This window comes from Cryptomeria japonica, chromosome 8 (assembly GCF_030272615.1).
Source record: "Cryptomeria japonica chromosome 8, Sugi_1.0, whole genome shotgun sequence".
NCBI classification, from domain to species: domain Eukaryota; kingdom Viridiplantae; phylum Streptophyta; class Pinopsida; order Cupressales; family Cupressaceae; genus Cryptomeria; species Cryptomeria japonica.
The window spans coordinates 118,559,648-118,573,864 of NC_081412.1; positions in this window are offsets into that span (position 1 = coordinate 118,559,648).

Here is a 14,217-nt window from a genome sequence, read left to right on the forward strand (position 1 = left end):
ACAAAATTCACAACCTACACCGTATATTGAACAAGGTGGTGAACCTGATATCTTGGATTACGATGAATTTGAAGAAGATTTTTTGGTAGATACACAGGTTAGCCGGAATGATATAATCGACTTGGGTGATAATGCCATAGATGATAATGCCACAGATGATAATGCACATAAGGGGAACAGAAAAGCCAAATCAAAAAAGGATCAACCCAAATAAAAAAACGATCGTGAGTGGGATATGTCAGTGAGGAATTTCCAAATTACTTGGGCGTCAAAATATCCATTCATTGAACTAGTGGACAATACAATTGAAGACGAGCCTTGGTGCAGGAGAACCTACCTATGAAGGCATGAGCGAGGAACAAGATGATTTTCTATTCGTTAGAAGAAATGTAATAAGACCCTATGGGTCCTTTTTATAATTCAATGTCCTAGGAGTGTGACAAGTTTGTCCATATTTTTTTTTCAAATTGGCATCTAGGGTCTGGTATAGCAAATTGAGTCAATAATGGTCACAATGGTCTAAATTGAGGGATCAAGTGACCACAAGTCTATTTGAGTTATTTTTTATGTTTTAGAATCAAATGTAATCATTTTGGGGGACTATGACAATCTAGAGTCTAAGTTGGTCGAATTATGAAAAAGTTGTCATATTGTCAATTTGTTGCCTTGACAATTTTGCACTTTTTGTAAGTTGTGATTATCCAACGGTCAATTCGGTTTGATAAACATTTGGAGGTTGTGGTCATTTGGGAAACAAATTTAAAGGCCCCAAACACTGAAGAATGTAGGTTGGTTGTGTTGGTTGATTTGGAAAGAAACTGAAGCATCAAGAACTGTTGGAAACTCGAAAAAACCATCTATTTTTTGTTGATTGCATACTCAAGGTGGATTGGTAAGAATGCTAACGGCATAGATCTTGTAACTAGATTGTGTTACCTTTTTTTTTCTTTCAGTATGAAGTCTTGAAGTGATCGCTGCCCCATTCTACAAGAAAATCTCTACCGGGTAGCCTAAACCCTTAAACCCCTAGAGTTTGACTGCAATAATGGGTTTTGGCCTATCAATCCTTAACTAAACACTCTGTCGTTATAGAAGATGATAGGTCACTATATCATATGTCAGTACCAAAATCCATTAAGAGGATACAATAGGGTGAAGAGGATAGAGAACCAACCCTAGGTCTGGCATCTCTATAAGACAAACCGGTTTGATGAGTGCAGTGTGTGAGAATTGAGTGGTAGAGCACTGAAATAGGGTTTGAATGTGGTAGAAGAGTACTATGGAGGTTTACATGACATTTCATGGTCAGTGATGGTCACCCATTAGGAGAACCAGACCAGTTTGTGAAAGGCGTTTAGTCAAATAGGTCTAAAAGCCCTATTAGGTCTGTTAGTGCAGCACCGGTTGGAATATCTACAAGTTGATCCAGTACCGAAAACTACGATATTGTTTAGAACTCCCAAAAGGGTATCTAGAAATATAATCTGTTTTCCTAGAGTCTCAGGGTGTCAAAAGTTATCACCTGATTCCTTCAAAAGGAGGCCTAATAACAACAGGTTCTGTTTGTGGGCAAGTGAGTCAAAATTGATGTTCCGGTGGATCTAAATCATGAAATCATGTTTCATTTGTTTTTAGGTGTTGTGAGAACACCCCTCCAAGGATCGTTGCATTGAATTGGTCAAGTGGGCCACTCAAACCCTAAAGCCTAGTAGTAGCCCACTCATGTTTGCAAGGGTGTGTGTAGTCACAGAAGAACTTGAGAAGTGTTAGTTGTCTGTTAGTGGACATAGTGGAGCCTTGGGGTTTTCCAAGGTGTTTATTGGTGTCATTGAACCATTGCTTGATGTGGTGATTGTGTAAGGATCTTTGGAAATAGGGATTACTAGTTGAGTCTGTGAGCCTTAGAGGTTGGTTCATTCAAGGTTAACCTCCTTCTGGTCTGTTGCCTCCTCGTCATATTGGTATCAGATAAGGATTTTGAAGATCACTTGGGTGGTGTAGTCTTAGTGTATGTCAGAGGAAGAGATTGAAATAGGGGCTAACAAAATGCCTCGTAAGAGTATGTCACAAGATGCGGCGAAGAAATTGATTGAAGAGATGCTCAAGTCCAAGCTTGAAGAATTGAAAAAGACTAAGGATAATGAAGATGGAAGTGACACTGATGGAGAAGGGGATAAAGAAGATGGGGAATCCTCTAAGTGGGTAGAGGATATACCTGTAGATCAGAGGGCATTTGTAGATTTCTTGAGGTCAGTCAATAGGGACACCATTGATGGGTTGCCTATATATAGTGGAAGTATGGAAGCAAAAAAGGTGATAGACTGGATTGAGGCATTGACCAATCATTTTGATTACAAAGAAATCCCTGAAGATAAGAGACTTAAGTTGGTGAAAGAAAGGTTGCAGGGGTTTTCTCTTACATGGTGGAACTATGTACAAGGAGAGAGAGAGTTAAGGAGGGAAAAAGTATGATAACCTCCTGGGAAAGGATGAAAACTAAAGTCAAGGCACAATTCATGCCTATTGACTATGAAGTGCAGATGTATAGAAAATTGCAGAACCTCAGACAGAGAGACCTTGATGTGAATGCATATACGAAGGAGTTTCATTAACTTAGTCTCAGATCAAAGAGAAAAGAAGAAGAGTCAGAGAAAGTGGCCAGATACTTGAATGGCCTAAGGATGAACATCCAAGATGAGATCAACATCTTGGCACTAGAGATAGTGAACAAGTGTTTTCAATTGGCCCTAAGGGCAGAAAAGAAACTAAAGAGAAGAAGTGAGCATAGTAATAGTTGTAAAGGAGGGATAAGTTTTAGAGGCAGAGGCAGTTTTGGAGGAAGAAGTCCTAACCAAAGGTCTACTAGTGAGTCTAGCCAAGGAGAGAAAGTTGGGGACTCAAGTAGCAGAGGAGGCTACCATGTGAGAAGACCTAATGGAAGAGGTGGGACAAATGGATCAGAGAGAGGATCCAAGTTCTCTAGTATGAGATGCTATAATTGCAATCAGATGGGGTACCCGACCTACAAGTATCCATATAAGGCCTCAACTTCTCATGGTGGTAAGAGGAGAACCACCTTGACTCAAGAAGATGCAAGGAGTGTGACATCTCCTAAAGTGAATTTGACATCAGAGATGGGAGAAAAATTGATGAACAAGAGAACATTGCTAAAGGAACCAGTGAAGACTGGGCAACCCCAAACGAAGGCTTTGTTTAGAGTCAACTGCAAGATTCAAGGTAAGGTTTGTAAAGTTGTCATAGATTCGGGATCTACTAATAACATTGTATATTTGGAAGTAGTAAACAAGTTGAACTTGGAAAGGATACCCCATACTTGTCCATATACAAAGGGCAACACATACTCATCAATGAACAAGCATGGGTAGAGGTCAGTATTGGGGGGTATAAGGACAAAATTTTGTGTGACGTCCTTCAAATGGATTCTTGCCATCTTTTTCTTGGAAGACCATGGAAGTTTGACAGAAAGGCTCATCATGATGGAGAAAATAATGCTTACTCTTTCCAAAAGCATGGTGTGACTTTTAGGATATAGTCAGTGGTAGAAGGGGATCCATAACATGTAGGATCTAGTGTGATGATGGTGGGAGAAAAAGAGTTCCTAAATACACTAAAGGAGGAAGGTGGAGTAGTTTTTTCTTTTATTATGAAGCCCAAGGAAGAAAGGAAGAAGGATGTGAGTGAGGTAGGACCTAAGGAGGTTAGGGAACTACTAGACTGATACAAAGGAGTGGTTGTGGAAGACATACCTGACTCCCTGTCGCCTATTAGAGATATTAGTCATCAGATTGACCTCATACCAGGAGCAGTACTTCCCAACAAGGAAGCATATAAAATGACCCCACAACATAATGAAGAGATAGCTAGGCAAATTCAAGAGCTCCTATATAAAGGGTTGATAAGAAAGTGCCTTAGCCCATGTGCAGTGCCTACTATTTTAGCCCCAAAGAAAGATGGGAAATGGAGGCTTTGTACTAATTCTAGGGATATCAATAGGATAACCATCAGATATAGGTTTCCTTTTCCAAGAATAGAGGACCTAATGGATTATTTAGGGGGAGCTACCTATTTCTCCAAAATCGACCTCAAGAGTGGATACCATCAAATAAAGATCAGAGAGGGGGATGAATGGAAGACTGCATTTAAAACTAATGAAGGGTTGTATGAGTGGCTTGTGATGCCTTTGGTCTTTCAAATGCCCCTAGCACCTTTATGAGACTAATGAATGAAGTGTTGCAGGAGTTTATAGGGAATTGCGTGGTAGTCTACCTTGATGACATATTGGTGTTCAAAGAGAAAGGAGGAGGACTTGAAACACTTGGAGATAGTCTTGAAGCGGCTACAGGAGCAGAAGTTGATGACAAATTTAGAAAAGTGTGACTTCATGAAGCAGGAGTTGGTGTACTTAGGCTTTGTCATCTCTAAGGGTGATTTGAAGATGGATTCTTCCAAGGTAGAGGCTATTCTGAACTTGCCTACACCTAAGACAACCAGAGAGGTAATAAGTTTTCATGGTTTGGCAACATTTTATAAGAATTTCATTAGGAATTACAGTGATATTTGTGCACCTATGTTAGAAACCATCAAGGGTGGTGGTAAGGTGAAGTTTGTGTGGACCAAAAAAGCAGATAAGAGTTTTGAGTGTTTGAAACAAAAAGTTGCCAAGTACCCAGTCCTAGTATTGCCTAATTTCAGTAAGATCTTCACCATTGAATGTGATACAAGTGGTTTGGCTATAGGAGCAGTATTGAGCCAAGAGGGGAGACTGGTGGCCTTTTTCAATGAAAAACTAAATGAAGCAAAGAGGAAGTATTCCTCATATGATTTAGAGTTGTATTCTATGGTACAAGCTCTGAAAAAGTGGAGGCATTACTTGCTTTCCAAGGAGTTTATTGTGTATACTGACAATCATGCTCTTAGTTTTTTTAATGGACAGAAGAAACTCAGTCATAGACATTTGAAATGGGTTGAAAGTCTTCAAGCATACACCTTCATCATCAAGCACAAGAAAGGGGTAGCCAATAAGGTTGCAGATGCTCTAAGTAGGAGGGTGTTGATAGTGTAAGAAGTGCAATTGTAGAGTATGGGTGTTGAAGCACTCAAAGGATTGTATGAAGAGGACCCAGATTTCAAGGAAATATATAAGGTATGTTGTGAGTTTGCAAATTCTTTTCATGGAGAGTTTTCTGACTATACTTTACAGGATGGTCTTTTGTTCAAAGGGTGTCAGTTATGTATCCCTAGATGTTCAATGAGGGATAATGTAGTAAAGGAGAAACACAGTGGTGGTTTAGGAGGTCACTTTGGGCTAAATAAGACTTTGGACCTACTTAGGAGATTTTACTTTTGGCCGAAAATCCAGACTGATATCAGAAAGTTTGTGGAGAGTTGTACTATGTGTCAGAGAGCAAAGAGGGTCTCGACCAATGTAGGGTTGTACCAACCTTAGCCTATACGGAGTAGACCATGGGAAAGTTTGAGTATGGAGTGTGATGGGATTATCCAAGACAAGGACAGGTCATGACAATGTATTTGTTGTGATAGATGGGTTCACTAAGATGGCTCACTTTATTCCTTGTAAAGCCACAAATGATGCTAGCTATATTGCAGGATTGTTTATCAAAGAAATTGTTAGAATCCATGGGTTGCCTTTGAGTATTGTATCTAACCAGGACAACAAGTTTGTAGGGAATTTTTGGATAACCTTGTGGAAAAGGTTGGGTACAAATTTGTCTTTTAGCTCAGCCTATCACCCTTACACTGATGGCCAAACTAAAGTTGTGAATAGGTCATTGGGAAACCTTCTTATATGTTTGACAAAGGATCATGGCAGTAGTTGGGATGTGGTGATACCTCAAGAAGAGTATGCCTATAATGATTCAATAAACAGAAGTATAGGTCTGAGTCCTTTTGAGATAGTGTATGGTAGTCATCCAAGAGGAGTCTTTGAATTGAGAGATGTCCAGGGGTTAGACAAGAGGAGTGGACATGCTGACAAATTTGTAGAGGCTATGAAAGAGGTGCATCAATAAGTCAGAGATACCTTACAACAAAATAGTCAAAAGGTTAAATCAAGAGTGGATCAAAGAAGGAGAGATGTGTAGTATCAAGTGGGTGACATGGTCATAGTTCATCTTAGCAAGGACAAGTTGCCCAAGGGAATCCATAGGAAGTTGAGGATGAGAAGAATTGGACCTTGTAAAATTTTGGATAAATATGGTCCTAATGCTTACAAACTTGAACTCCCTGATGATGTTTCTATTTCACCTATCTTTAATGTTTCCAATCTAACATTGTATAGGATTCCTACTACAGGAGAATGTGTAGGTTAATTTGTTCAAGAAAGTGAGGAATGGATAAAACACTTACCACCTAAGGCACCGCCTAAAATGGAGTGCATTTTGGATAGCAGGGAAGCCAAGAAAAAAATGCACAAGACTTAGTTTGAACACTTAGTTAAATGGAAGGGCCTTCCTAAATCAGAAACTACTTGGATGCTAGAGTAAGATATCAAAAAGCAGGGTGGTGATTTACAATAGTTGGTCTCTAAGAAGACTTGAGACAAATTTCACCCAGGGAGTATGGTGCAGGAGCACCTACCTATGAAGACATGAGCAAGGAACAAGATGATTTTATATTAGTTATAAGAAATGTAATAAGACCCTATGGGTCCTTTTTGTAATTCAATGTCCTAGGAGTGTGACAAGTTTGTCCATGTTTGGGTCAAACTGTCATCTAGGGTATGGTAGAGCAAATTGAGTCAATAAGGGTCACAATGGTCTAAATTGAGGGATAAAGTGACCACAAGTCTATTTGATTCATTCTTGATGTTTTAGAATCAAACGTAATCATTTTGGGGGACTATGACAGTCTAGAGTCTAAGTTGGTCGAATTATGCAAAAGTTGTCATATTGTCAATTTGTTGTCTTGACAATTTTGCACTTTTTGTAAGTTGTGACTCTCCAATGGTCAGTTCAGTTTTAAAAACAGTTGGAGGAGGTTGTGGTCATTTGAGAAACACCTCTAAAGGCCCCAAACACCAAATAATGTAGGTTGGTTGTGTTGGTTTATTTGGAAAGAAATTGAAGCATCGAGAACTGTTGGAAACTCAAAAAAAATGTCTAATTTATGTTGATTGCATACTGAAGGTGGATTGGTAAGAATTATCATGGCATAGATCCTATAACTATACCTTTGTTTTTCTTTCAGTTTGAAGTCTTGAAGTGATCGCTGCCCCATTCTACAAGAAAATCTCTACCGGGTAGCCTAAACCCTTAAACCCCTAGGGTTTGATTCTAATAATGGGTTCTAGTCTATCAATCCTTAACTGAACACACTGCCATTACAGGAGATGATAGGTCATTGTATCATATGTCAGTACCAAAATCCATTAAGAGGATACAACAAGGTGAAGAGGATGGAGAACCAACCCTATGTTTGGCATCTCTATGTGACAGACCGGTTTGATGAGTGCAGCACTTGCATGAGAAGCACTGAAAAGGGGTTTGAATGTGGTAGAAGAGTATTGTGGAGGTTTACATGAAATTTCATCGTTAGTTATGGTCACCCATTAGGAGAACCAAACCAATTTGTGAAAGGCGTTTAGTCAAATAGGTTTAAAAGCCCTATTAGGTCTATTAGTGCAGCATCGGTTGGAATATCTGCAAGCTGATCTAGTATTAGAAACTGGGATATCATTTAGAACTCCCAAAAGGGTATCTAAAAATATAATTTTTTGCCTAGAATCTCAAGGTGTCAAAAGTTATCACCTGATTCCTTTAAAAGGAGGCCTAATAGCAACCGATTATGTTTGTGGGCGAGTGAGTCAAAATTGATGTTCCGGTGGATATAAACCATGAAATCATATTTCATTTGTGTTCAGGTGTTGTGAGAACACCCCTCCAAGGATTTTTGTATTGAATTGGTCAAGTGGGCCATTCAAACCCTAAAGCCTAGTAGTATCCCACTCATGTTTGCAAGGGTGTGTGTAGTCACACAAGAACTTGAGAAGTGTCAGTTGTTTGTAAGTTGACATAGTGGAGCCTTGGGGTTTTCCAAGGTGTTGATTGGTCTCATTGAACCATTGCTTGACTTGGTGATTATGTAAGGATATTTGGAAACATGGATTACCGGTTGAGTCTGTGAGCCTTAGAGGTTGGCTGGTTCAAGGTTAACCTGCTTCCGATCTGTTGCCTCCTCATCAAGCCTCCAATAGAATGTAGGTGTAATATTTGCACTTGGAAACATAAAATGGAAAAGAGGTTGTAGCTAAAAACTGACACCATAGAAAAGCATATTGGTAAAGTTTACGAAAAACAAATGATAGATGGAGTTGAAAAATTAGTGATAAGATGGAAAATAAAGGAGGAATGTAAGCATGTGAGGAATGCTGAAGAATTTTATTTTTAGGAGAAAATACAGACGAATCCTGCTAAAGTTAAAGGTTCTATTGAAGTTATTCTTGGAAAAGCAATGGAAATAGAACAACTAGGAAAATTTGTTCAATTAAGTTTTTTTTTTTTATTTTGAGCATAGGGCATGCTATGATAGACTAGCCATTAATGAGTGGTTTATTAGACTTTTTGAAAGTTCCTAACTATCCTAATAGTCACTAGTCAGTAAATAGTGGATGGGAATGGGCATGTTGTCTTGCTGAGGTTGAAAAAGAAGATGTAAAGGAAAAAAAGAGAGTCAAACTTTATTGTGTTGTCTTTAGACGAAGTTATGATAGTAGATAATACTTTGTGGGTATGCATGTATGTTTATACTGTACAGAATCATGCCTACCAACCTCATCTACTATGGGCGAGCTCACAATACTGGTTCCCACTTTTTGACCAACTTTGACACTTAGATGAACATTTTGAAAAAAACCTTCACTTTCAGACACGTATAACTTTTAAACCGTTAAGAATTTGAAGATGATGTAGACTAGTGATTTGTAACATCTTGTTTTTAGATTCTAAATATATTTTTTCAGTTTTTTTTAATAAAATTTAATTGATTTTTCCATCTCCCTCAAAAAGTATTTTTTTACAGCTAACAACTCTTTTTAAGAGTGATGTGCATCCCAGAACCCATAATTTTTTTTCTATAAATGATTAAAAAATTAGTTCTTTTGAATTTTGGTTTGTGACATCAATAACAGGGCATGCAATTGGTTTGATAGTGATATGTTGAATATTTTTTATTTTATTAAGTTTTGAAGTCTGACTAATTATAATTTAGATACAGGTGTACGTTTGAACTCATAACTTGTTCTATATCTATCAAAAAAAAAATCTTTTTTGTTATAAAGAAGACATCAATACCTAGGGCATGGATTTTTTTGATATTTTTTTGAATTAGTTTACTATTTTTCCCAATGCATTGAACAAAGAAGTTCATATTCAGTGAAAAACCTACATTCATAAGAAATAAAATAAAAATATGTTAATGAAATTATATATATTAAAAATTATACTATTTGGAAAGCTTATAATAAGGACTAAATACTCAGAAAAAAACAACTTCTAAATGAATTCATTTGACCCCCCAAAAGTTAATGTAAAATTGGTTTTTTATCAAAATTTAATAGATGCAAAGGAGAATCCATTGCAAGTATGATTTAGAAGTAGAGAGGTTCTAACCAAGAAATTTTCATCTAAGAGCCTTTGATCTAACTTGCTTCAATTAATTAATTCAAATGGGACCTCTTAAAGCTTAAATCATTATATTTTCTTAAAAATGTATGATTTCAACAAAAATCAGGATGTACCAAAAAGTGGGAACCAACATTTTGAGTTCACCCCTATCTATTGCTAAAATGAAGGATAGTGCAAAAGCAGAAAATTTATTTCAACTAGTAAAGAGTTGTTTAATTGAATATGGAGGTATGAATGACATGACGACTGCCAAAAAGTTGGTGTGTTGGAGCGAATGGAGCTTCAGTAATGCAAGGTCATAGGAACGGTCTTTGCGCAAAGATGGAAACTTCTTGTGAACCCTACATTACTGGCATTCACTGCATGGCCCACATAATGAATCTATCTTTTGGAATTGTGAGCAAGCATGATCTAGTAAAAAAAATTAAACATTTAATTAGAGAGCTCTACTCACACTTATGTCGAAGTCCCAAACGATTTATGGAATTTCAACACTTTGCTGATGGAATAACCGATGGGAACAAGCTTCTTAAGGATAATGATACCAGATGGATCTCTTTAGATGGACCAGTGCATTGAGTATTTTCAAAATATCCATCCTTGATTAGACTATTTCACACAAATCGCGACGAATCAGAGCAACCAAAATATCCTGACTTGCTTCGGAGGTTAAGTAATATAGAGACACTCTTAACTTTAGCAGCTCTTCTCCCCATGCTAGAGGAAATGAGGAATATTATGAAAAAATCCTAGCAAAGAGCTAAGTATATTGTAGAATATGCTAAGCTGCATATGATGACATGCCTCACCCTCGATAATCTCTATGGATCTCAACCAACATTATCTGATGAAAAATTTGCTAAGTGGCGGACATTCATAGATTTGAACAATCCTAATGAATTTTTATAGATCAGTGCAAACATGGAGTTATGTGCCAGTCTACACGAAGTTCACATACCAATGCACTTCTTTTCCACGGTCAAGCCCGAGGAACCAGGAAAGCGACTAGCAAGAGTTACAAGGGAAGAGTTTAGCAAGATTGTTGAGTCTGTAGCTACTTCTATGAAGAAAATTGCCTATGATCTTTCCTCACATATTAGAGGCAGATTCCCTTCTAAGAAACTACTTGAATCCATGTCTATTGTGTTTCCTCAATATTGGAACCTCAACAGTTCAACTGATTTTTGAAGTAAGCTACTGACTTTGATAAAGCAATTTTGCAAATCCAAAGAATTCAATGGAGTAACTATAAATGGAATTTTAAATGAAAATCTTGTTAGAGATAAATCAACCCATTTTGCATACACTATGAGGGAACAATATGACATAATGGAGAACCCCCATGAAGAGGGATCAGTAACAAGGCTTTGGACAAATCTAGGTAAGAGCGAAGCGATGCATGATTCAATATCATAATATTTCAAGCTTGTTGATTTATGTCTTACCATGATATTGGGTTTGATGGAGGATGAGATTTTTTTCAATGCTTTGGGGTTCCTAAAATCAAAGCTAAGAAACAAACTAGACAAGAGTTTGAAAAATTGCCTGAGGCTTTATACATCTAGGTATGATGTCCACACTTTTCCTTACGATAGGACACTGAAAATATGGAGGTCCAAATGTGAAAGAAGAGGTTTTAGCAACACTTCAAACCAAAGTGACTGTGAGACAATTGACTCATGTACTGGACCTACTTGTGGCATTGAGATGTAGTTCAATGGAGGTATGCAGACTCAGAGTGAAGGAAACACATACAAGAATCAAGGAAGCTCTGGATTTGTTGAAGAGGAATGACAACTTTAAGAGATTTAGCACTAGTAGTTCCTAGGTATTTATTAATCTTATTACTATATCTCATCATTCATATTACAAAAAAATATTATTGTGGTTGATAACTTGATGATATTTTATGTGTCTGTCAACTTTTTGCAATTAAAATTTAATATTGATTTGCAATTGCATTTTTCAACTTTCTAATTTCAGATAGAAAATAGCAGAATAAAAGAGTGTGATGTGTTTATTGATAGAGTGATGTTTATTTAGACATGTTGAGATTTTCATTAATTCTTTCAAAATATATCCATATGATACAATTCATTCAATACACAACTCTATGTGATTCTCTATGCAAAAGTCAATATGAAATTTTAGAACCCTTTGCAAATGACCTTGAATTCCCTTTTATAGAAACAAGGGAGAAACAAATGATAGTTCTGATACTTAATATAAGTACAGATCCAATAGCCAACAAGATGAGAGGGGGGGGTGAATCATACAAACTTAATCTTCCATAAAAACATTAGATTCAACCTCGGTAACATATACTTCAGTAATATAACCAAAACTACTAAACATGTAAACTCAAAAGCATATAAACATCATAAACCTCATAACACCAGATTTAACGTGGAAACCTATAGTACCCCTACCCTAATCAATTTCTAGTCTTGGTTTATTCTTGGTTAGTGTATCTTAATATAATGATTATAGTCAAATGTTTGATTTAATGCATAGCTGTTGATGTGGGTTTCCACACTAGTTGTATGCAAGTTGTTTAGTGTTCCTATTTCGTGGTATTAATATCGGGCTAACGCTTTCATTAAATTTTATATATGTATGCATGTATGACTCTTGGTTGCAGGAGATTTCAGGTACAATGCCGCATGAGTGCGAGGTTCGTCTTCACCTGGAATTGCAGGTTTGAATGTACCTCTTTAATCCTTAAAGTTGGGTTAGGTGGTCGTAAGACCCTAGTTGACCCTAGTCGTGCTCATGTGAGCATCGTCAGTCATCGTCGGTAATCCCTATTTGTTCGGGTTTGCGAGTCGTCTGTTTGGTTGACCTTCTCGGTTTGCGTGCTTGGTGTGTATGGTTAAATTGATTAATTAGTCCTTAGTAATTATTTTGATTATATATGTGTTTGTGCATTGAAGATTAATGGACTAGATTAATCGGGATTTCGTTATGCGATTTTCGTTGATATTGGATTGCTCATTTTAAATTGGGAGTAAGTTCAATTAAATAGCTGATTTTGATTATTAAATGCATTTTGTATATGCTGTCGAAAAAGAAAATTTTATATTTAATTGCAATAGATTTAATTGTATTCTGTTGGCTTTTGTAATTAGAAAGGTTAAATTGAATCAAATGAGAAAATCAATTCTGAATTGGAAAGCAATTTAATTTATTGAAATAGTTAGAAAAGAATTATTTTTGAGAATTATTTTTAAATAAAAATTTTAATTCCAAAAATGGAATTTTGGTCAACTCTTCTTTATAACCTAAATTTTTGGAAAATTTTGGAGGATGGATTTTTTTGGAAAAATGTTGGTTGGAAAATATTTTTGGATTGAAATTTGGGGGTTTTGGGAGGAAGGAGTTATTCTGGATCTGACAGGTGGGCTCTCCTTTAGCTCTTCCCAGAATGCGTATGAAGGTAGGAATTACCTTAGCTGTTCTTCATTGTTGCCATGGAAATATATTCTGTTGGTAGAAATAAAATGCTGGTTGTTAAAGATCTAATCTGTTAAAATTGAATTTTAGTTTTAGTTTTGGATTTATGGGTTTAGATCTATGCTTATTTGCTTATGATCTTCAAGAAAACTATTTGGTTGCATCATTGTGGTAAAAATAGTTCCCTCTTTGGCCCATTATGAGTTTGGCTGGAAATTTTATTTGAGGTTTTGTTATTCCTCATTTCTTGCTTGGGTGGTTTGATATCCCATTTGTGGTTGGATAGAATGAAAACCCATCAAATATATTATGATACCAAAACCTAGTTCTTGTAAACCGAACTTATTAAATCGAAATTTATTTCAAATTGAGTGTGGCATTTTTCTTGAGTTTCGAACTGTGAAAAACTATATTTAAAAAAAAAAATAATATAAATAAATTTTTTTGGATTGGGGTTTGGAGGGCGGGGAGCGGAGCTCAACCCGCCTCCTCCTCCCCCCTTTTTTCCTTTCTCCCCGCGCTACCCGCAACCGGCGGAGGCCGCAGCTCGCTGCGACCCCCGCGGTGGCCGCAGGCACTGCATCTCCGTCGCGGTGGCCGCAGGGAGCGGCGTGTCCCCCGCGATGGCCGCAGGGAGCGGCGCGCCCCTGCGCAGGAGCTGCAAGTCCGGCGCCGCTATGGCTAGGGCACGGGCCCGGTTCCCCTCGCGCCATGAACTTGTTTTTTTAAAGAAATGTTTTTTTTATGTATTTTTTTTATATAAAAAAAATATATATATATAATATTTTAATATTATTTAATGTTAAGTTTTTTATTAAGTTTTAAATTATGATTAATGTAGCATAAAATTTTAGTTCATGATTAATTTGATATTAGTTAATTGTATATCGGAATATGTACGTTAATTAATATCCAAGTTTCATTTTGTGATTAATGCATTGTCTAATTAAATTCTAGAACTGCTAATCTCACAATTAATTATTAATTGGTTATATTTTTGACTCATCTTGGATTAATAAATTTATATCTTACCTTCTAGCTGATTAGAGTATTCGGCTAATTGAGGTAGTATTGTTTAAAAATAAGATAGAATATTATGTTA